The sequence below is a fragment of the Wasmannia auropunctata genome, unplaced genomic scaffold (genome assembly GCF_000956235.1).
Source record: "Wasmannia auropunctata unplaced genomic scaffold, wasmannia.A_1.0 LD335634.1, whole genome shotgun sequence".
Taxonomy (NCBI): Eukaryota; Metazoa; Arthropoda; class Insecta; order Hymenoptera; family Formicidae; genus Wasmannia; species Wasmannia auropunctata.
Genome location: NW_012027256.1, coordinates 785763 through 811442, shown reverse-complemented (window position 1 = coordinate 811442; position 25680 = coordinate 785763). Strand labels below are relative to the sequence as shown.

The following is a 25680-nucleotide window of genomic DNA, read 5'->3' as shown; positions in this document are numbered from 1 at the left end:
TCGCGCTCTATCCACCTTCTCCACCTTCCGTCTCCGTTCTCGAGCCGTTCTCCGACCCACGAAGCTTCCGAAAGCCCGCCGACCCTCCGCTCCCCGCCACGCCATCGTTCTCCCTCGTCCCCCCCCCCCAACACAACCCGAACCAGTCTTCTTCCCGAATCCACCATCCTCCTCCACGGCCCGCACACTTACGGCGAACTACGACGTGCCGCGGGAATACAATAATTCCCGTGGGCGGCCGTATCTTTTTCCCCGTAACACAACGCCGCGAAAAAGCGGCCGTGTCGCGCCGTGAATATTAACGAGCCCTGCGGGGGTGCACTGCGGCGATGTGTAGGGTAGCAGGATAGGACCCGCTCGGCTCCATGGTAGAGACTCGAAGGTTTTCGAATGAAGAACCGAGGCAGGTTGAAGCCGGGTTACTCTTGCATATATTCGCGTCTGACACGTGGCTGCGTTTTCATTTCAAAACTGATCTGGCCTCGTTTATTAATAATAATTCACTGGCGAATAAAAGTAACGCAAAACATGTTTGAAGAAACACGCAATGCATTGTATAGAAATACAATAATTCCTCGTTAATGCAATTTTACTTTAACTTTCAATAGTCTCTTCTAGTCGAGGCTTGAGTATTTCTCGTTTTTGAACAATAAAGACACGATCTAGGGCGCACTCGAAGATGCAATCAAATTTCTTGAATGGAAATCCGATTTCGATTTAAATCCAGAATTCGATGGCCCCCCTCGGACCGGAAAATCGGCGAATTGCTCGTCGAAATCTTTTCTGCAGTTTTAATGAGTTATCCATAGACATGAATAAAAGGTCTCTCCGAACAATTAGAAGGAGGTCGAAGAAGGACGGTTGGAAGGGAGGAGATTCGAGATCGAAAGGTAGACGAGAGTAGGGCGTTGAGTAGGGCAGTGTATACACGTAGACGTGAATGCTTGTGCTGCATTTCGCATCCCGCGCCGTGAGAGAAATACGCCACGGCAACGGCGCGGCGTCGGAGCATATCCCGTTAATAGGACGCCAGGACCGAAGTTTTCCCTTCGGACCCCGGCAAAGAGATCACGAAGACGCGGAATCGCGGCATCGCGCCGCCTCGCCGCCGCGCTTATGTGATGTGTTGCCCGTCAATCGGTGAGCTATGGCGGGAAGAAAGTTTCGGCTCGCGCGCCCTTCTTCCCACCCCCTCGCGGCCGCACCTCCGGCCACCCCGTCGCGTCCCCAGCCAGCTGCAGCCGTGGAAGTTTTAAGAGAAATGCGAAAGTTGGATAGAGAATGGATAGGGTAGAGTTATCTATCGATGGCACGAAATATCTCTATCACTCCTTTCTGCCTATACTCCGCTTCCACCCTCCCTATCTTTCGCTACTCACAGCGATCTCTCTCTCTCTCCTTCCTTCCTTCTAGTCGATGCAACCGTGATTCTCGATTGATGTTTGAAAATCCATATTCGTAACGCGATACGTCTTTCCTTGCGTAGAATGATTTTCCAGAGGCGCATCAGTATCGCGACGGTGAAATAAAAGAGTCGTTCTCCCGCGTGGTTGAATGTCATACTCATGATTACGAGACACGTTATTTTTTAAGGGAAATACGAAATCCTCATAAATGCGTGGTGCTTTCGTCTCCTCCCCCTCCTTCCCACTCTTTCTTTCTCTCTCTTCCCTCCCGCTCACCCTCTTTCTCGCATGGTTTTGCCGCATTTCCCGAGAGAACGCGGTCTCGATTGCTGCTTCTTCTCTCTCGCCCTCCCTCCCCCCCCTCGTTTTCCCCGCACGTCACATCGTTCTTCCCGTCGTAGAAGCTCGACGACGAGTTCCTCTTCATAATGTCCTGGACGTCCTCGAGCGCATAGGCGCCTCCGGCCCGGACGACATTTTCCCTTCACGGCTGCTGTCCGAAATTAATTGCCACTCCATTTTTATCGTCGTCTATTTATCCCGCCAGTTGCCGCCTCGTCCCTTGTCCCTCGACAACCGTCTCATTAATCAAGCCTTCTTCGTCGCCGCGGTGACGGTCTTCTGCCTCTCTTCCTTCGCCGAAAGGATTCGCCCGACGGAGGCGGAGCGCCCGTGAGCTTGATTGATTATCGTCGCGGAATCGATTGATCCCGCACCCTCCCCCCCTCCCTTCCCCTCCTCGAGTTTGATAAACATTACCAGAAATCTCGTCAAACAGGTAGAGGTCGCAAATATTTCAAATCATGTTATACGAATACGTTAAATTTTATAACCATTTATGGAAATCATATTATTCACGGGTGAAGCGTAGTCCGAACTGAATTAATTCGTGTGATCCGAATAAATAATATAGCCCATTTTAATACATCGTTATAAATTTATGTATCGCAATGCCGGCAATGCGTCCGCAAAATTAACTTCTTGCTGAATGTCCACGCGCATATTTGCGACGCGAATCAAATATTGAACAATGTTAACGATCTGTAACTATCGCAATTATCAGTAATTCAGTAACCTCTTGCGCCCTCGTACGCGGTGTAATATAAAACGTGCGCGCGCGTTCGTAAGCGTAAAATATCTTCCTCTCCCGGCGGCGACGACGCCGAGGGATGAAGCGGTCCGGTGATTTTACGCGCGGGAAATAAAAAAGAAAATTGCGGGCAGGTCGAGAGAGAGAGAGAGAACCCGTCCCGGGTACTCTACGCGTGTCCCGACGGGGGTCGTACGGTGCTCTCTGCGCGCGTGTATCGTTCGCTATTTTCACGACACCATTAAAACTGTAACCTCGTCGGGCGTCCTGGCCAGCCTGGCCGTGGCCGCCTCCTCTCATAACGCGTTATGATCCTGTCGGCAAGGGCTGATGCGTTTCCTGGGAAGGGGGAGGAAGGGTCGCGACGTCTTTGTTCCTGGTATTCGTGCGCACCGCGTCGCCGCGCCGGTCGTTTTGCGAGGTTGCGAGAAAAAACCGACCGTGGTGGTTATAATGGTGCCGGTGGGCTGGCGGCGGTGATGGCGGTGGGTTGCTTGTCCAGGCATCGCGAGCCGGCATAATCACACGTACGCTTTCCGTTACTCTGCCACGTCCGTTTCTTGCCGCCGTGCCGCCACCGCTGCCGCCGCCGCCGACGACCTCCGTCCACCGCGCGTCGCGCGACGCGAACTTCGCTTTACGCCGCGTGCATTAATTATAACGTCGGCGTTACACGGTCGCGTGGCACGCGCGAAGGAAATTGGCTTTCCAGCGTGCACCAGTAAAAAGGAATTACGCCTCAACTACGTCCGCTGAAAACGTCGCCGCGGCGATTACGAGGCGAGGTGTACTAATCGCACATGCAAACTACCCACTAAACGACGTCTCGTTATCAACTTCGTTCGCTGTCTCGCGTATCCTTCATCCGGAGAGAGAGGGAGGCGATGGAAAACAAATACCCCGTGACATTTGATTTACGTTTCCGACGAGGCCGGCCGGTCATGCTGTATAAAAATTTCGACGAAAGCAGCAGCCAACAAAGGCCGGCGCTTCCATTTTCTCGAATCCGCACTGACAGCGAGGCGGGCAGGAGAAAACTGGAGGAGGCTGTAAGATGGATCCTCGAGACAAAGGACGAAATGGATATGGACAAAGGACGTAATAGGAGGAAACTGTGGTGGAGGACGCCGCGGGAATGCCGCCGCCGCCGCCACCGCCGCCGCCGCCGCGCGCCATCCTGAGACGCGACTTTGTTGGATTTATGGATTATAAAGAGAAGCAGGACGGCGGAGGTCTGCTTGTGACAACACGACAATGAGAGGACGGGAAAGAAGTGAGCGATAAAGCTGTCGTGGAAATGCATAATTTATACACCACGCCTCGTCCTGCCCCGGCGTCCCTTCTTTCCCACCGCCGATCCTTTGCCTCGCAATAAATAATGCGGTACTTCTCGGAGGGACAGGCCCGGCAGAAAAAGAGTGGCAAAAAGATCCATGTGTTGTTTGCTGGCTGTTGGACGCGCGAGTCGCTAATTAATTAGAATCTGGGAGAGAATTTTGAGAATTATATTTACTATACGCTCGGCAATCGATAATGGAATGAAAATTAGCAACGAGTTTCAGGTTACGTATATGATGCAGCTAAAAATTGCGGCAATATTGTGTACCAAAGATGTAGAGATTGCATTGCAATTAGATTTAATTCTCATTTCATTCCTTTTTTTTATCATTTACACGCAGAGAAAAATATTTTTTTACATTCAGTATTTCTACTTGTTTGGCTTACATTTATTTCGTTGAAACAATATAATTTTAAATAAAACGTTATTTTACGGAATGTAATTTTTTTTAGTTTTGTTACATTAAACCATACTGTTTGGCAGAAAAAGCACGATTGTTTGAAACATAATATTTTTCGAAATATTTGCTAAAAAGCTAAATATTATTCTCTGTATTTAAAAATACAAGTTACATATAAAGAGCTCAAATTTATTTCGTGACATTTTATATTATATGTTCGTAAACCGTTGTGAAACATTAATTGTTTTATAACGTTTTTTTTTTAATATGATAGATTTATATACATATATATAATTTAATTTAAAAAATATGTTGTTTAAATAAATTGGGCTCTACAGTAAAAATCATATTTTTAATTTTTTCGATGGGTTGCATATGAAGATTCGTATACGTATGTAAGCTTCGTATATCCGTGTTTATAAAGCCGCGTCAATTCGAAATAAAATGAAAAAGGGTAACGCGACCACCGCGGGCGTCGATACAGAGGCATGACACGTCGCCGCCTCATCGATGTATTCACGGGAAATCCGTAAATCTCGTTCCTCCTACGTTCCCTTTCATGCCGTTTTAGAAAACTCCTTTATCAGAAGGACTGCGAGGCTGCAATTCCTTTCGCTTCCCAGTGGCGTCGTAAAGGATTGCCACCGCGCGCAAAAGTTAGCGAAAGAGAGCGCGAGCAAGAAAGGGGCGGACGGGAGACGGGGAGGAGGACTCCCCTTTACGACGAGAGCGGAGAGAACCCCCGAAGAAGTTGCGCGGCCTCTTCCTCCGGGGGGAACTGAAATTAGGTTTGCAAAGAGGTAAACATCAGCGGGACTGTACGTTTGCATAAACGGAAGGCGTTGCTCGCATGGGGGGCACGGTGACAAATGCTTGTCGCCGCCGTTGCCGCCGTCGCCGTCGACATCGTCGTCGTCGCCGACGTCGTCGTCGTCTTCCTCTTCTTACACGTCTTACTCGTTCTTCCTTTTACTTATCCCTCTTCTTGGTCGTTGGGAGGTACTTCGCGTCGACCGCGCCGCAACTTTTGCGAGACGGAGTTTGTTTTTGCGCCATTAGGGCCACTTTGTTCGACTGTAGTAGAGAGAACGACCCATACCTCCGCAAATATTTCCACTCCGGTACCGTGGACACAAGGAAAACTAGGCAGAGCGTGAGGCAGAGAGAGAGAGAGAGAGAGAGAGGGATACTCGCGTATATGATACGAGTCGAGGATGTTATGCACACGCCGGGGCAAACGAGGAGACGCGGTTGCTCCTATCCAGGATATAAATCGTCAGCTCGGAAAAAGGTTGTTAAATTCGTAGTTGCCGTTTCTTGCGGCAAGAAGTTCGCGCAAGGGGGCGGTATCTTTACGACGCCGCGGTAAGAAAGTCACGCGAAAGTAAATGTGCGCTGCCTTTGGGGCCAGAAATTAAGATAACACGAGAACGATACAAGGACAAGAGGCACGATAGGTGAGATTAAAAGCAGGTCGGGCCGTTGAAAGTTCCTCTCCCCCCCTCCTCCCGCTAGTTGCGTACTTTCGCTTAATAAAGTGTTCCGCGTGTCAAGTAAGAAAGGCAAAGTCGAGCAAACAAATAATCGGAACCGACGATTTCGTGCAGAAGATCGGGAATACAAAAATACGTACGGGGTGGTGATGACGATGTACAAAATGCAGGGTTGAAGGGAGAAATTAGCAGATTAGAGCAGAAAAGGAAGGACGATGAAAATTGCACTACGCGCCCTTTTAGAAGGGGGAGACGGCGGGGACGGACGTTGGAACCGTGACGTTCACTTGTTCGAGAGCTGTTTTGAAGCACATGCGTACGCCCCGGTAACCAAGACGAGAGGCTGCGGGCGCGGTAAATGCGCGCGGTAAGCTGCTGTCATTAAAATGTTCCGCAAGATCGACTACGGCCTAGGTTCTGCGGTGGCACGGACGATGGTAATGTGCCCCGTGCTCTTTCTCGTGCTTCCTCCACGCCTCTCCGTCTTTATTTCCCTTCCCCTCACCACACCATCCACCTCGTTTCATTCCCCGTCTCCCCCGTGCGTTTTACCTTCTCGTCATGATCGTCGCAAGGAGATGTTGAGAATAAACCGACAGCGGGATGGGGTGAGCTTGATGGACACTGCATTGTGCTCCGTAATGACGCGTTCTCCAGCCGGCGTAAATCGTATGCGTTGACGACGACGACAACAGCGCACCTCGATGTTATTATTGAAACGCGTATTTTAAGGAGGAAATTCAGCGCGCTTATTCAGTTAAGTCAAATAATTTTGAAAGCGAAATTGCCGACGAAGTTTACAAGTTAATTTGCGAACAACTATTCGGAAAAACTAACTTTCATTACTTTTCGTTAGAAATGTAGCGAATGTTGAGGCTCAAAGATAAAACTTCCGTATCCAAACATTCTTATCAAATCAAGTTTTTAACAAGAAGTTTTTATAAAGTAAAAATCTCTAAATCTAAAATCTCATTAATCTGCATTTGAACCTCATATTCTTTTATATTACACACTTTCTTCTTCAGAGTGAATTCACGTAAACTTCCGTGTCCAAACATTCTTATCAAATCATGTTTTTAGTACGAGAAGTTTTTATAAAGTAAAAATCTCTAAATCTAAAATCTCATTAATCTACATTTGAACTTAATATTCTTTTGTATTACATTTTCTTCTTCGAAGTGAATTAACGCGTAAAGGGGTGCTTCTAATGATTATTTATTAACAAACATTTGCGAGCTTTTCTGGCTGACTGTGCTCAGACAGATCTCGTTGATTGAAGAGAGAACTCGTAAGTTTGCCGATTAGCAAATATCATCCAGTCTGCAAATGTGCTTGCGATAACGTAACGTCATGCACAATGATGGACGAAATGCGAAAAGCATCTGTTCGTGACCGAATTATTGCCGGGGATGTCGTCCATCATTCAACGAATATTTTTAGATGCGGTAACGCAGAGGGATACGTGCGGAAACTCGAAACATTTATTTTGCAGAATGATTAATGTCCCGGCTTGGGAAACGGGACAGTTGACGTAGTGCGGGAGGGGGGAGGGGAGGGGGGTGCACTCGGAGACTGCGCTGTTTTACTGTAATTAGGGCCATATTCTTCGAGCTTTTTTGTAAGATCGCTTAGATAGCTGTGGCGTCTTGAACCGAGCTCTTTGTTCTCTTCGAAATGTGCTTTCCCAATTATCAGTGTCAATGGTTTTTGCCAAGAATCTCCGCGGTATTTTCACCAAACCAGAAAAGAGAGTGTTCGGTTTCCATCAAGCCTTCGAATTTAATATCCTGGTGAAAACCGTATCGTTTACGGCCGGAATAAACTGCCATCCAGCCAGCCGCATCCGTACAAACCGCGCCGTGGCGCGTTTCGCGAGCGGATAGACACCGACACGCGGGGTGCAGGAGTGCACGCGATAGCGTCGGCCGCGAAATGAAGAGACGCCGCGGTAATGTATTCGAATCGCGCGCAGGGAGGGTTTACGATTTGGCTGGCCGGGATTTCCCGGAGCGGAGGGATAGGGTAACGGCGTTGGAACACGCGGGGTGTCGCCGCCGCGTCCTGTGTACGCGCGCACAGAAGATTTCAGCACGGACCACAATATTACCATAAAGCCGCCGCCGCGGTTATGCATAAGCATAATTTTTCCGGGCGGCCGTCGCGCACTGAGCTTACAAGCGCCGCGGCGGCGGCGGCGGCGGTCGCCGCGTCTCTAATTGGTCATGCGGCTAAACGTTGCATAAATTCGCAATAAAGCTACCGCGGAACCACGGACCGTTTCACTTTTCCCCCCTCCCACCCCCTCAACCGTCCAAATTATCCGGGATTTCCTTCACGTGTGCGCTAATGTTCGCTCATCGCGGATAATAATGCCGTAGCGTTGTTGCGATATCAGATTCCGTCAAAAATAATAATCTTTTCTAATAATAATAAGCTTTTTCCCGGGAAGATCTGAGCATCAAGTGTCTGTTCGTAAAACGTTTATTGAATAAGCGTCTGATATGCGAGGAAAACGCGCAACAGAATTTCCCTCGGCGAATCGTCATTCATTGTCGACAAAGCTTAAATTTGTAATCGATGTTCCATTAGCTATTAGTGAATGAACAAAAAAAAACATGGAAGGCATCCAACGTAGGTAAACGGTAGGGATCGAGGAGGAGGGAGACGATGGGAGAGATGCTTGTTGATAAACAACGGTCTTCTATTCATGGATTCGCACGTCGTGCGACCGCGAGCGCGCGAGGAGAGAGGGGGGCTGAGCTCCAGGTCGTGGCGCGGGCTGGCTCTAAACAGAGCAATCAATCTTGGCTTAATGAACTCTTAATTATTTCGAGGACACGCCGCAGCGGGGGAGGGGATGGAAACTGCTCGTATAATGGAGGCGCAAAGTACACGCGGTCGACTGTATGCAAGTGCGCAGCGAAAAGGATGGCGGTGCACGGGGGATGGTGCGACTCCGGCGGTCGTCCGGGGGTGCTATTAGATAAATATAGGGAGAAACAGCGCCACGGGGGAAGCAACGAAAATGAAAATAAAGGGGCACTCCGGCGACTACGGCTCCCCGGCCACCGCGCGTGTGCAGCGGGGCGACGCCGAGACAACCGAGATACGTTTCCGACGCACAAGCTGCGAGCAGAACTCCTCTCATGAGAAAAAAGCAGACGGAACGGAGCGAGTGACGTGGGCCGAAAGATTGGACGTGGGTAGTCTTGCTCGGATTCCTTTAATCACGCCTTCCAATTCGCCGGGAGCACATTAACACGAATACATATACGATACTTATATATTTTTATTTACTCCCTGAAATGTGTTTTTAGCGATTCGTGTGTGATCGCGTTTATCACGTGTATTTTTATCCCCAATTTTCATTTTGTTCCTCATTAACCAGACGACCGAGTAGGGTCGTACAATTTCGCTTTCATCTAGGAGATATTACTTCATTAACTTTGTTTACAGCCTAGGAGAGAGAATGACGTAATTTCGGGCGGGCGCCGGTCGTCGTTTTCCCCTTCTCAAGTATGAGGAAGAAAAATTAAAAAACATTGCGGGTCGGGTCACGAACGGCTTATAATATACACCGTGGAAATTACGCGGGCAGCCCGACGACGTAACTTCGAAAATTACGCGAGTAGGGTACGAAAAGTTTGCGCGATCTAACTACTACGAAGTCAGTCCACGGTGCGGCCCTTATTCACCGCCCTCGTGGGACTTGGCCACGGCACCGGTTATTACACGGAGGGTTGGTCTCGGCTTGCCAAACGTGCCGGCAAAAAAGTCCCATTTAATACGACGAAATTCACTGTGACGCACCCTGTACACATCGTGAGCCGCTTAATAATGTATTTCGGCTGTCGCGCATCGCTCTTTATTAAAGCTCGACCGGCGGGGCACGTGCACCCAGGATCTTTCATATTTATAATCAAATGAGATGACACTCGAAAACGGAGATTTATATTTTCAGAGAGGCGAATAATTCCAATAATTACTTTTTAATTAAAAAAACTTTTCTTCACACAAACAGTCGCTATATAATTTACAATTGTGTAACATAGCAAAGTGGATGAATGATATTCTTAAAAAAAATGAAAGAGGTGAATCGACAATTTTTTAACGAAGAATCGTAACATTATGTACTCTCTAAAAGTGAATCAATGAAATTACCATTGATTTGCAGTGTATATCATTTTCTAGTGGCATACTTAAAACTGTGCACGGAAAAAACGATTTTACTGGAAGGTCTAAAAATTTTGCTGGATACAGATCTGAAAATAATTCTTGTTAAATCATCAATATGATTTTGTTGAAAAGTCAAACTGATTGCTAGAATATAAAAATGTTTTTACCATTTTTGAGAGTCCAACAAAAATTATTTTGACAATCTGACAAAATTATTTTCAGATCCAAATTTTTTTACCGCCAGCAAAATCATTCTTCCGTGTGATAATCAATAAATATCTCAATGTTCTTTCAATGATAATTTACTGATTACTACTTCACTGAACAGTGAATATCGCTGAAAAAGAATGAATTTCTGTTCTCAAAACTGTTTGACAGTGAAATTCACTTTCAGTGATATTCACTGTTTGAATTAGTATGTTATCACTAAAAAAACATTGAAATAAATGTTATCACAATAACATGTTTATCACAATTCTAAGTATGTATTTATTACTGGAAAAATTATATACACTGAAAATCAGTGATAATTCCACTAATTTACTTTTAAAGAGTTTTATAAAAATGTGAAATTTTGATTTAAGCAAAAATGTAAATAAGGCCGCAGCATATCGACGAAGAAGTTCAATTTCAATCTCAACCGGTTACTGCGGTCATGAAATTCCCCGATCATCTGAGTAGGTTTTTAGCGCAGGCTTTTAAATCGCAAATATAAAGGGGGGGGGGGACGCTTTATTCAGTAAGCGGGAAATATCCGAACGACTGATATAGCGGCGTTGTAAAAACGCGGCATAAAGAATTTCGATGCTCACGGGGGAAGCCACGGAATACCGCAATGATAAGCGAGTGCCCGCGGAATATTCGCATGCCAATAATTCCGCTTCAATACGGCCGGCCGCCGATATTGACGTTTTCACGAAAGGCTAAACCGCATGATCGATATATTACGATTAGGTGTCACGATACCGCGCGCCTTCCGAGCGTGAAAGCCGAAACGGCAGGTTTGATCATAAAGCTGACGGGCTAGTTTAAAAGGCGGCGGATATTTATCATCGTTCGGTGGGAAAAACGCGGTTGGTTTGCGTAACGTTGGAAACTAGACCGTGTGTGTATAAACGTGCGCGGCAAGTAGTCCCGGACACTTCTTTCGACACTTCGCCGGAGAAGAAAACGAAAGTGTCACGGAGCGCAACACGCACACCTGAAGGTGAAATATGCATGGCGGGAGATAAAGCGGGAGCGCGTAAAGGCGGATATCGCGCCTTTCAGGCCGAGTAGTCAGCTAAATAGCCCGGGTGTCGCAGATGCATTCCTTCCGAAGTCATTTTGTAGATGCGCGTCGTTCGCGCGGGCGGACACGCTCTTTTTTATCACGTACAAAACTGAAGTGAGATGAGTCAGAGAGAGAGAGAGAGGGAGAAAGATAGGAAGGATAGGAACTTTCGTCGTAGTCGATTCCGACCCTTTCCGAGAGGGAGGGTTTATGTCGCTCTCGCGCTGTGTGGCAAACGACTTTGCCTTCCCTAACGAGGACATACGGTGAGGCTCGATAAGGAGGATGACGTTCGACTTGGCGAAAACAGGGTCTCTTTCGCCTCTCCGGATCGGAGGCGAGAGATCCGAGCGGTGCGATGCGCCGCCGCCGCCGCCGCCGCGCCACGCCGCGCGCGCGGAAAGAAAAAATATTGACGATCGTTTTCGTTCCTTGATGCTGACCCAAATTTCACCTCGAGCTTTCCGCATCGTTGACGCAGCAGCGGCAAACGATGTTCGTCGTCTTCGATTTCGACTTCGACCGATCTTCTACTCGAATCCTCCCTTTAACCGTCCTCCTCATGGCTCCTCTTACTCGCGTGCTGATTTGGCCGCCGATAAAAGCGAATATTCCGCCAGACTGTGATTTCTGAATTTAGCGGCGACGCGATTATGCTAACGCTCTTTATTGCCAGGTGCCGTAAAACTTGAACGTCCCCGCGATCGGGAATTCATAATGCCGCGGAGCATATCGATCGGGAACAATGAGAACTTCGTGTGGCAAAGCGCAAGAATGGGATTTATCCTTTAATGGATAAGAAACGTGTGTTGAAAGCTATTCGATCTCTTGATCGTCCTGTCGAAATTTCATAGTAATTTCGAACGAGTTGCACGTCGGTTCTTGTTTAGGTAACGTATTTGGAGAGGCAAATGAAAATTGTAATTAAGCAAAAATCAACACATTTTTGTAATGTTTGTTAGAGGACTTGTCAGTAAACAAGATTAACGTCAGAGCAGATTAGCGTTTCGAAACGAACTAGCCTTTACCACAAACGTTCAAATAAAACAATTCAATATTCGCCGCTGTATTTTTATCTACGTCGAACAAAATGTTACTTCAGCCGACCGAGCGTTCATCAGAAACCCGGTCTCGTTGCCTGACGGACACCAAGGCCCGCCAGCCGATAACGAAATTATCTTAATCCGACTCGATCGATTGACAGTTAGTCGATTGCGCAGGCAATGGTAGACGACTGGCGAGCCGCACGGACTGACGGGAACACGATGCCTATTGTGTGTCACATATGGAATCAATGTATATTTTGATGCTCGGCAGTCGACAATAATGTAACTATTGAAATGCCGGTGGCCGAGCTTCATATCGAGAATATAACGAGCAGAATATAACGATGCGCACCTATGCGATAAGCACCCTCGATGCGCGCGCCCGTCGCGTCCCTCCCTACTACGCTAACTGGTGCACACGCGATTTGCGACGTTAGAGAGAAGATTATCAGTCAAAACCGAGAGGGGCCGGTATATCGCGAAAAACGTCACGTTTCCATATGACACGTATAATTATGGATTGTCAGTAAGGCTGGGAAAATTATAAAAAGCAGCAGCGCGACGTATATACGTCGCATTTTCGATTTATAAGCGACGCGAGCAAAATTATCTCGTAGATAGATAATTAAATTCTTACTTTCGCGCAGATAATTACGTGACATAATTACATAACAGCGAGTGGCGTGTGCGTGAAAAGAGCTGTGTGCATTTATAACTAAACCCGGGATGCCTGTTTCGTAAGAGAATGCGTAATAACTTTCAAGGCTTTACGAAAAGCAACGGAGAGAAACTCCGTTCACGGAGTGCCTCGTAAATTTATGCAACGACCTTGCTCCCGCTTCGGCCAGTTGGTTAATCCTGCATGATGTTTTTGTACTAAGCAGATTCTCGCTCACGAGAATACTATGTAATAATAATGTAATATTCTACTAACACATATTTTGTTGGTGAAAAGTCGAATATTATGCGCGTAATTATCCGTTCCAGAGAAATAATTTATCGAAACGTATTATAACTAAACTGATTAATAAAATAAACAGTAATTATTGGCCGCTTATAATATAAGAATATTTTGCGTCCGTGATGTGAATAGAGCGGAGAGCTGCATGTAATTAGAAATAATAATTCGGTTATTACGATGCTCTCCTGTTTATTAGAGAAAAATTAGAATATCATCCAGTTGTTACAGCAAGCGTTAAAAAGGAGAGACTTCCTATATTATCACGTTGCCGTGACTTCGTTAAAACTAAAATCGTAAATCTTCCTCGCGCAGGCACGTAACAAATGAATTTACGGAATCCCACACGTAATACGTGACCCCCGCAACAGACAGGAGTGAGCCAGAAATTTGCGCATTGTGGCGGGCATAAAGCGTTTTCATGTCAAGCGAGACACGAAGAAAGTCGAAGGGGCACGTACAACCTCGGGGAAAGACACGGGGCCGTAATGGCGGACGGCTCCGCGGATGCGTCAGTTTTGGATCCTGCAGAAAATGGACGTGCGCTGCCATAGGGATTTATTAACGTAATCTGCTTAGCCTCCCCTCGGCGACATCGGACCCGAGCCTGGCCCATTTCTTTGTGCAGCTCTCTCTCTCTCGCTCTCTTTTCTCTCTTGGTTTCAAAGAGAGAATGAAAGCCGACCTTACTTTGCGCTCGTATCCCCGCTCGCGCGCGCGTATTCTTCCTTCACGCTGCCCGACTCTACTGCTCTACTATACCAGCAAACTCCGGACGCTGCAGTGCGGCTGCGAGAAGTAGATATCGTCGCGGCCCGGTGAAAAGGGACGAGACAACGAAATTAAAAAGAAGTACTTGGCTCGCGAGCCGGCTGTTTGTCTGGTGCAAAATATCCCTCGGCAGTAAGACGCGAAAATGCACAACGCTTAATTAACAAGCGGATATAAAGCTATGAATTTTTTTGCTCACGCTTATAAAGGAGTATGTTTTTCGTAATACGGATAATAAACACTAGTTTGATAAACTGCATTGTGGTCATGAGGAGTGTTTCCGGAGGCACGAGAAGAATTTTTTCGCATAAATTATATCTCAGGCGTGATAATGAAGTGAATTAATCTTCATGGAGACAGGAACATGATGAACGGCATGGCCATGCCGAATTTCGGAATTTCGATCGGTAACTGCTACCCCTCCCGTGCCGTAATGAACGAAAAAGATCGTGCCAGGACGATAACAAATAGCCCAAGTATCAGCGAAGATCGAGGACTTTCCTTCTTTCAGCCCAGGGAGCAACTGTCGAAGTCCTCAAGAGATTAATGCCCCCTTACCGGCCCGTCACCCCCTTCCCTTTCTTTTTCGCACCAACTAATTTCGTAGTCACCGATGGAATTTCAAAAAATGTGAGATATCTATCTCGTCTCGGGAAGGGCCGCACGGAAGTCTTCCGTTTAATCATGCTGCGTTCGGTCGATGGGCCGTACGGGTGGCGAGACAGCGTTGCGGAGAGACTTTAAACGAGGAAAGAGCGGCCGAGGGAGGGAAGGAGGGAGGGGGAGGGGAGAGGAAGAACGGGAGGGAACTTGAAGCGGAGAAAAAGGAAGAGACAGGAAGGTGGAAGGACCGGGGCCGAAATCGATATTTAAGGCTGCTCTCGTTCCTGTGAAAATTTAATAACCCGTTCCCAAGTATGTGCCCCTTTTTCCCCTCTCCTCCTACCTCCCTCCCTCCCTTCCTCCCCCGCCTTCACCTCTTCTTGAGAAGAGCAGCTATCGTTTCCATGCACACGTGTAAACGTTCGTCCGCGCGCGGCGACATTATCGCGCGATATTAAATCCCGGTCTGGTGGAATAATTGAAAGTTTCAGAGGGGGGAAGAGAGGGGAGAGGGAGGGGTGGTGTGGTGATACGTCACTGTGAGACCGATAAGGGTAGGTCGCATCGAACTTCATTTCGCAGTGGCGCGCATGTACGCCGATCGCGCGCGTCAATGTGAATTGGAATTCCGGTATCGCGGAATGTATGTACCGTACGTACGTACGTACGGATGAACAATGTCCGGCGCAACGATGGCGCATACAGGCGAACGTATGTACATGTCAACGAAACGTTTATGTACGCCGTTAAAGAGAGGCGCATTCCAATCTTGGGACGTTTATCATGTGAATGACGCATGTGCGGCGACATAATTTCGTAGAACTTAATCTGAGTTCATTAATATGTCGATCCATTGTAAAACTTTCATTTCTCTCTCTTGCAACTACACGCGAAAATTGTGAACGGTTAGGTAACTGGTAAAGCATTGAGATCATCGTAGAGAAAGATGTAGACTTGTCTAATATGCTAACGTAATCGTATCGTATCGTATTGTATCAATGTAATAACGTCAGAAAACGATAATAAGGACAAATTAATTGATTTTCACTTAATAAAATGTAGTCTTGATATAATGTGTGAGTAATAGTATGCTAAACCCTTTATTATTTAAATCAAAATGCGCCATGTTACAAAATTATTTAATACTGACTATTAAGAAATTTCTTTAATTCTCTAAAAGAGTCTGATATTTAAAATATTTTTAATAGCAAATAAAAAATAAACTTTGATTTCTCAATTAATGTCAAAAGATCTTTCACAGCATTAAGACGTAGGGAGATATTTAATATTGAAAATCCAGTTGGGAAAAAATATTACAAGAACGTACAATAAAATTTTTGTTACGAGAAATCGTGTCTAATCCCACCGAGTAATTTACGCTTTTTAAATTTAATGTAAATCTTGCGAAAGCCTGCGAATATCGTCCGCAACATTATCAGCGATGAAACTATTATAGAAAAAAAAAACAGAAACGAAACTCAATGGTGGCGTTTGGGCTCAACGCGATTTTCTTTTGTCTACGAGGCGTTTCACGGACAATACCGTTTAATCTCTACAGCGCGGCAACGAGGAGGCTCTATCCCGTCTCTTGGCCTCCATGCGCCGATCGACACTCGGTTGGTGTTGTTTGTCGACGAGCGAACGTTCGACGAGGAAAGAGATTACGCTTCAGTTGGAAGCAGCGATATATACTCTATCTGATGCTGATGCCTCGCTATCTGACGCCATGTGATTGTCTAGATCACGATCGATCGGTGTTTGGCAGCTATCGTCTTTCCCCCGGCGGTACAATGGAGCAATTATCGCTTCCGAATAATTCTTCGCGCCGAACGGGAAGCGGACTGCGAAGGCAAACGAACGGCGACGTACGTGCTTTCAAAACCGATTTCGCTTATTTCTCTCTTTTCGCGAACGAATGATTTTCAGCGATTCACTCGCGCGAAAAAAAAGTGTGTGCGCTTTCCCCTCGCACCTTTCGACACATGATTATACAGCCCTGTGATACCTGTGTAAAGTATCTCACGTAGGATATACGTTTACTTAATCAACGTCGTCATTAAAGTGAATCGAGTTCTTGCGGTCGGAGATCGCATTGGCGAGAAGACGTCCGTCCCGCCGAAAAGTAACCATTAGCGAAGATCTATCGTGTCCGATAGAGGAGATCGGAGAAGTGGCAAAGAACACCGAGGGAAACCGAGGACACTCGACCCCGCGTCGTGGGAAGCACTGCCCTGGGCATTCGACTTCCCCTCGCGCCACCCCGCGTTCCCCGCGCCGCCGTGCCACGTGCTCTCTCGCGAGCGAGAGCTGCAGTCCACGATGAGACGGGCGAAAGCATAAAATGTCGTATAAGTAAAAAGAAAGAAATAAGGCCGGCGAACAAAGAACGCGGGGGAAAAGAGCCGGAAGAAAAATGGAGGACCTAATGAACTTGGAGAAAAAGTTAAACATTGGCGGCGGACAAAGCTTTAATGAACGCTTTGTGTAGGAAAGTCGATTTTATCGTTTAGCCGCTTCTAAATATTGCCCCTTTCGCGCACGAACGCTCACGTGACGCGCGCGGCTTTATCGTGTATCGAGACCGCATAAACGCAATCAATCTGAAATACTTAATTATTGTAATTATTCCGTCAGCCGCAGATGGTAGCCTTTTGACATCTCCGGCGCGTAATATAATGGAAAATACCGAATGTATTCTTGACGATCTTTTTTCGTCTTCTTATCGCGTCTATATATCGTTTAAAGTAAAATTAGAAAGTTCGCAAGCTCAGTCAAGGACGCGAAATGAGTTCTCTTCTCTCTCGCACGGAGACTCTGCGTCTCCGCTGTGCTTCTACATTCTCCATCCACGTGTTAACCTCGTGACGACGGTCGCTGGCGATTCCGTTTCGGAGGGGTGGTCGGATAATATAATGCCATAAAAACTTAATGGAAAAGAATTTTGAAGACGAGGCGAGGGCCGTCGTGCAGTCAAGTTAGACCTTTTCGTCCATTTCCGTTTTACGGTAAAGAGGTCTGGGAAACGTCTCGGGGACGCCCTTAACAATACAAATGCTTGTCGTATTCTCGACGGGATCCGCGCAAACGATGTCGCCTGGCATTATGAAAATACCGGCCCTGGGCTGGGAAGTAAAGGGGCTCGCCGCGCTGTCGTTTCGGCGACGCGAATTATATTGGAAACAGTTTCTAGCTGAGTCAGGTCCTCCCGCGTATAACGACTAACTACTCTTCGTTGGAGATTTCGTGCCGGCGAGCGGAAACTCGCTGTGATGTTTATGTTAATATTTACGTATTTAATGCAAACTGCGCGAAAGATTTGAAGATCTGTTACTGTTAATTACCCTTCCGCCTCTTTACAATATTAATCTTTACGTCAACGACCGGGCAAGGTATTTAATTAATTTCTCAAAGAGGCGGAAATAAGTTATTACTTACGAACGACGCGACGAGGCGGGAGGGGAGAAAGAAACGCGTCTCTCAGCTTCAAGCTCATCCGCACGGAATCGAAACGAGGCGCGAACCGAGTTTAATCGGCAAATCGCTAATCTAAGTTACCCGATGCACATCTTCTTACAAGTCACGCGCGCGAAATGACTGATTTAAGTACCCAGGCTCTCTCCCCGGACGGATTTGACAATAAGATCGAAGGGAGAGAGAGAGGTTTGAAAGAAGAATAGTTACCTCCGAAGACCGATTCCCATTACGGTTATTACTCGTCGTCCGGAGTAACAAGAACCCGGTAGATTGCCTCAAATCACCGACTGCGATCCGCCTAGCAATCAAGCCACCCCGTTTTTCACCGTCCCACCGATTCCTGCCCCCCCCCCTTCACCCCCGCCCGCCGACTATAAGTTACCTCCGGAACTCATTATCGATCGTCGCCTCCTATAACGAACTTTAAATCGATGATCGCGCTAACGAGATGTCCAGGCGAGAACTCGCGCGCGCGCGCGCGCGCAATCCCTAATCCACAAAACTTACAAATTATATCAAGTCCCTCGCGGCTGGAAAAATTCGCCGGATAGAAGGTATTTGCCTTTCCGCACCTAATTGGTTAAACTTTTGCAGACTGTCGAGGAGTTTCTATACGTGTATTTCTGCGCTGTCGCAATCTGTTACGCTAACGTTAACAAAGCGTAACTAATTTCTGCACGCGTGTGCATTACAAATATCGAGATACTACATTCTCGGAGAGGTTTTATTTACCGCGTTGACTTCTTATTCGATTTTCACCAAACGGAGATACATTTTTTTTCTTTCTTCCCTCTCTTTTTTTTAACCGATTGGTTGACGTAGCTGCAGGCGGCGAAACGTGCCGATGTGAAGTATTATTTTTCGCCGGCTCCTCATCGGTTGGCGGTCGAGATATCATACAAACTGCAAATTGAAAACCGAGCCGAGCAATTTCGAGCCAGCGCGCGGCGATCGGCCGCTCTTTCCTTTCTCACCTATACGTCTCCTACTTTCCCCTTTTTTGAACCGCGCTTGAAAGCACGAAAAGCGAGCCGGCTCGGCGCGGCGCGGCGTATCGTATTTACACAGCCGGCAGCGCGACTGCTGACAGCCAGACAGCCGAGGGAAAGAGCAGCGGCCATTGTGTTCCAGTGGGTCACATATGGAACGGCCGGGCCGCTGGTAGTGGAACGAGAACAAACAGTTGTACACCAACTTGCTCGATTAAGGGCGATTGAAACGAATCCGTTTTACCTATGGCGGGAGTATTTTACAGCAAGCTCGGCTTTATGTCTCGCGCAGACGTTGCGAATCGACGGCTCTCGCGCAGCAGGCTAAAGAAAAATATGTGTGTACGTGTCTGTGTCTGTATATGCCTTACTTTTCCACCGAATAAATTCAAACCCGTTTTTACCGGACTGCCGCGTCCGGGGAAGTGGAACGATCGCGAAACTAAATTAAACGACACAAGTATGACACAAGTGTAGGAGATACGTTTTGCGATGGAGTGTCGCGGAAAGTACGACATCGAGCGGAGGTGACATTGCGCCGCGCGCACCCGGAGAGCGGAACATTCCGTGATTGATCGAGTATGCGAAATTGGGACGGCTTGATTGCCCATGCGGATCAAAGCGCGTCTGCGTCTGACGCGTGATGTATATCGTGACGGTAACGTAATCGTAAACTCGATAGGCTCGATCGCGGCTCCGATATCTAGTAAGTTGAAACAAGGAGCGAGCGCGACCTCTCCCCTTTCCCTATCCTCTCACTCCACTCGATCGCACTTATTCGCACGGCCGTAGAAATTTACGATTACCGCACTCTGCTCGCGCGTCGAACGCGCGAGTGGCGTGCACGCGTCCGCGCGCCGTTCGCGATCCCAATGTATCTTCCGGGGCATGAATTCAATTCGAGGGAATATTGCGACGGTCGGTGTGCTTCTGTACAATGCGCGCGCCACGACGTACGAGAATACGACGCGAAGAAAGAACAGACGCGCGCCACCCCCCTCCCCCTCCTCCCCAGCGAAGAGGGTGGCTTGGAAAAATACGCGAGACCATGGGTTACGGTGATAAATCACCCTCGATCTTACTCGGGAGATCTTTTCAGGTTCTTGTTAGCGAGACGTCGGTCTACGGGGGTATCCCGAGACGCGGACGGGCAGGGAGAGTTGACGGTGGAAGGAGGAAGGGGAGGGGGGTCGGGGGGTTAAATCTAGCATGGGTACCATCGGCCTGACGATAAGATGCAGTTCTTCGCACGCAACAAAACACTACAAGATTCAGGTGACGCTACGGTAATCCTACTTGACTAACATGAGCTAAGCGTCTGGCGGTCGGAAGAAAAATTGCGGGTAGGAGTCCCCGCCGTAGGATTTTCCGTTTCTCTTCGAAAAAGTAAATTGCGGCCCATGCAGCCTAGCACTCTCGATAATTAAAGTGCCGTATTAGGAGCGTCCATTCGGGGGGGAGGGGGGAGGAGAGGAGGTGAGCCGGAAAGAGGAAGAAGCAAGCGGAGAATGGGCCAGGCTAAACGGCTCTAATCCCTTTCCCCGATTGTCCTAACAACTTCGGCTCTATTTATTCTCATGAGTTTACTTAAGCCACGATCGAACGAGAACGCGGCGGTTTGGAAGCGGAGGGAAAATCGGGTTTAGAGATTCAGCGACCGTATAATACCGATCAGAGGGGTAATCGGTTCTGCAAAAACGGTCCTCTATCTGCGAATTCACGGTCCGATAAGTATAGTATAAATGTGAAATAAATTATTCGATGGACGCTCTCGAAGTCTCGCGACGACACGAGGCTCGCGACAACGCGACGGGCATGATCGGCTCGATGTGCACGATCGCACGATTCGTCGAAACGTGAAATATAATTTGCACGCGCATAACGCTCTCTCGGCTATCGGAGGCAGTTAATTGTAATCTTCGGCACATAAACGCGCGCTTCAGCTCCGCGTGCCGCGACTCATTATTACTCGGCGCTAGAATTCATATCGCACCGCCCCCCCCCCCTACGTGCAACCGGGGGGAGGAAAACTTCCCTTATCGTCCCACCGTAGTCCAACACCTATATTTTATTCCGGTCGGCTATTCGACGTTCTACATTTAACTCGGCGCGCGCTGCAACGAAGCTGCGAGCCTCGGCCGCGGGTCTCGGACGAGTAACGATTTTCAATAGAGGCTGCAAATACCCTTATGTGTGCCACAGTCGTGGACGGTGGAACGCGATGAATGTGCAGAAAATGCAGCATTGTCCACCCTCAATCCCGAAGCCCTCCCTCGCCCCGCGTTTTCCGTTGACGATGCGCGCGAGATAGCGTGGTCTTAGGCTATCTAAAACCCTCGTGCAACGGCCGAACGAGGGTATAATACGGCAAGTACGAGCGGACACTTCGAAGGAAGACGGACTAAAAACTTTTCCTATCGGAAACTAGGTGGATGTTATTATTATTTGGCGGAAAACGGAGCGCGACTGGCAACGCGGGAGTTGAACTACTCGACGACGAGCAACAACCGCCGCGCTGGCAAAATCGAGGGGGCCGTCGACGGAGCTAGCCCAGCTGCGGCATTCTAATGCGCCGCCTTTCGGAAACTCGATTCGGTGAATTGCGTTATTCAAATTCGCGGCCCTCGAATAGCGACGCTATTTTTCCGACACGCCTCGCGAAAGCGCGAGGCAGCGAGGATGGAAAGGGGTGGGAGGGGAGGGGGTGAAGAGATACGGGGGAGAGGACGTGGCAGAACGGCGCGCGCGGGAGATCCACCGAATTACAGGCAGTCGGTAGTCCGTGTGAGAGCGGACTCGACGACTTCTCGCATTTTTATCGCTATCGACGATCGCATTAGGGATGGCACGGGAGGTGGCACACGGGCGAGACGGTGCGCGCCGGGGGAGGAATTAGCGTCGGTGGATCGTACGACAAAACGGATGCGCGCGGAATATAATGAGACTGCGCGTCGAGGCGGATGCGGCGAACGAAAGAGATTAAATATGCGTCTCTGAAACTCCGGCGGAAAGGGGGGGGGGAAGAAAAAAACGGGGGTAGGAGGAGAGATGTGCCGTTTGCAAAACTAGTGCATGCAGCGCACCGCGGAGACAGTACGTATCTCAGCGGCGCGCACGTGTGCGAGAAAAGTGGGGCCGTAGATACACGCGTGGACACCGCGAATGTTTCATTTTCTCGGGATTAAGTAACTGCCGCGGCCGTTACGTGCATGCGCTCGCCGCTATTAACGATTTAATTAGCGTAAGTTTTCATCTCCCGGATTACGGTCAGAATAGCGGTGCGCCGGGGCTACGGTCAGCGTCGGAAAACGGGGAGGAATGCGAGGAGGGAGGGTGAGACTGCGAAGGAGAGCGCGCGCGGCGCCCGTTTTTCACCGAGGCAGCCCGGCTTATTATTGCGTTTTCGCGGATTACGTTCCCGGACTCGCAGCAATTTGCCGCTTGCGTGTAACGTAACGAGTCGAGAAGAGTGTCATTAATTTCGCGGAGCTCAAGGATCCCGAAGAAAACGAGCTGCGGGCTGCTTGAAACGGGCGCGAAATCGCCGTTAAAGATGGACAAACGAAACGTCGTAATTTAATCCCCGCCGCGAAAAAAGCGCTTTTCTCGAAAGCGGAATATTTGCGCGCCACCCGCCGTCGCGCGCCGGTGCGTTGCCTCGTTGCCCCTGGAAATTGTAATCGACGTTAATCTCATTCCCACGTCGGTGTAATGAGCCAGACTATTTATGCGCGTGTACTTTTTCGCCTCTCGAACTTTGTTGTACTTTTTCCGGCGAACGTTCACCGATCGAGTTCCAATCAATCGATGTTCTCACGACTGCAGCGTCGACGCTTTTCATTTCGTCAAGTCGCCATTCGCTGTTTCGTTTTCAAGTAGAATTCCAGTAAAGAACGTCACGTTCAATGAGTCCACAAGGTGTACTCGTGACACCAACTCGAGTGGACTGGTCGACGGGTTAGCCGCTAGAGAGACAACCGCGACAGGCGTAGATGCGAGAGAAAGGACGAGGACGGAGGGGACCGAGATAGAGGGGCCTCGCTACGCGCGTATACTGTGTGTGCTCTCCCTTCAAACTATTTATTCCGGCACAAATCGCATTACCAACTTCAACTGCAAAATTGACTTCGTCCAACTTTTACGGCGCCTCCGCCCTTACGCCCCCGCTTCGACGCCACCCGCACGGTCAGAACTTCGACTTGTACGAGGGTTTACCAAACTCAGTTTAAGAAGAAGAAGAACTGTTTCAGCCGTAGAAAGAGAGACGCATCTTGCGAGACTTTCTCCTTCCTTACCTCGCCGATATAAAATCGCACGACGCGAGCTTCTGCGGTAGAATGGCAGTTCGGAAGTTCTCTCTCTCTCTCTCTCTCTCTCTCTCTCTCTCTCTCTCTCTCGTGGAACTGTCAGGTGTAACGAATGCGGTATTATAATCGTTACATGCTGTTGTTCCCCGTCAATCACCCGGACTCGACGAATAAAACTGAATTTCTGATTCTCGCCCGCCTCGCCTCCCCTATACTGGTATATATACGTCTTCACAAATCATCTCTCTACGTCTCCGCTCTAAATATTCATTCCGCTTGAAATTCATTTAACGAGCTTTTCACACATACGCGCATGCCACATTTTTCCCTGGATTCCACTTAGGTCCCACCGCCCACGTAATGCACAACCTTAATGACGCCCGTGCTCCCATTCCTCGCGCGGAACGAAGTAGAACGTCATGATTACCGAGGCTGAAAAAAAAAACACTCGTTTATGAGCTCGCGCTTCTTACTCCGAGATATTGCTATTAGGCGATCTAATTCGCTCGAATGGATTTACCTTCCTGCAGCCGGCAAGAGATGGAGAAAGCGAGAGTGAGAAAGACAGAGAGCTGTCCGCGCGCTGTGTCCGTTCCCTTACACTTTCTCATCGTTTCCCCTCTCGCTTTCATGCTCGAAGCAATTTCATTCGATTTCATGCGCACAAGTTTTACTGGTATTCGCGCTTCAACTGGTGCGTCCAATCGGAAATCCGGCAAATGTACCGCGGCCACGGCACCGCAATTCGACGGTATCATCGTCGGGAGCCGCCGCGCGCCGCGCGCGTGGCGCGGCCGTGATTAATCAAAACGATAAACTATTCCTTATTAATAAGCCCTAAAGCGGTTCGCGCCCGAAGAGTGGGGCTATAATTCACGACGGAACAGATACCTTCTGGGCTTCGCATTAAAATTGAAATTAGCCACCCATTTGTCTTCCCGTTTGGCTTAATCGTGACTAGCCAGGTGATTTATGGTTTTCACTTCTGCCGGGGCGCGAGTGTAGTTTCTCTTGCCGGATACGGCGTAACGCGTAATGCAATTCAAACCCGAAAGCCGACAAGAAAGGGAGGGGGGAGGGGGGAAAAAAAGAAGTTTGGGCGCGGGAGCGCGCGCGATGAAAAGCGTGCCGCTTATAGCCGTGTTGCGTGATCGCGCTATAACAGCTGTTGGAAAATAGTTCTGCTCAACTCTCGCGGAACTCCTTATTACATTCTAAACACGCGTGGTCGTCCCGTGATATAATGCCATCGCGTTATATCACCTCATGCCGTGACACTGGCCACTGTGTTTATACACCTCCTATAACCAGTTTATTGCGTTTTAATTGGCATTAACTGCTAACTGTAAACTTAGCGGGAAGCTGGGGCGCTGCGTATAGATGGTATGCGGAATCGCAGTTAGCCACCGTGTGTGTGATTTTCTATGATCTCCATGAATATGCAAGGAGCTTCTCGAGGTAGCGTAACGCGATCGATAGATAATAACAATGTGATGACTAATATACTTTATGTATTGAACATAAACACGTTCAAGGCAAGGACGTATTGAATTAAGCGTATGATTTAACTGATCGTAAAAGAAAAAAAATAACGCTCGCATTACATAAAGTGTATTATACAGACGTGCTGACGTGTCAATTATAAATCCGTGAAACGGGCAACATTTATGACGTGAAAGTTTCAATGTATTGTCTCTCGTAGCACACATAAACTTCGGATATGAAATTTACAGAAAATCTCGTTACATAGACACGCTCGTAATAGCTTTCGCAACGCGTTCGAGGAAATGCAACAAAGGTTCCTGGTTCTATATCAGGTAGACGTGCACTGTTTGCGAACACTTGCTCTAGTTTCCGATCACGCGGTGGCTAATGTGTGCGCTCGACCACATTCTGTATTTCATATTGATGTGCACAACTTGATATCACCGATTTGCGTAACCATCAGTATACAGAACAGGTTTAAATAGATAACGTAACGCGTATAGTAAATCTCGTGCGCCTGTAAAATATATTGCGCGATCTAACCTCAACTTGTTAACATTATGCATTGGAAATGCTGACTCTTAATCGACGTACTTATATTTTTTCGGTTTCATTGCCGCAATCATAAATTACCACATCTTTTCAAACGAACTTTAAATACTGACTATATATCGCAATATATTTTTTATATTGCGTATCGCTATTTTCAAAATTATATTTTGCATCGGTTGGAATTACGTAATTAAAATAATTATTCATGTAACATATTTTTTATTAAAAATAGTTAACAATTTTTCAATCTATAAATTTAACAATCTATAAATTTTTCAATCTATAAAACTCAAGGAAAATCTAATCTCAGGCTGTTAA

The 25680-nt window shown here is 47.9% G+C and overlaps 1 protein-coding gene across 10 annotated transcripts in view; it reads left to right on the top strand.

The window, feature by feature from the left end:
* Positions 1–25680, top strand: part of LOC105456545 (CUGBP Elav-like family member 4) — a 560009-nt gene that overhangs the window by 118423 nt on the left and 415906 nt on the right. The window lies entirely within an intron of this gene.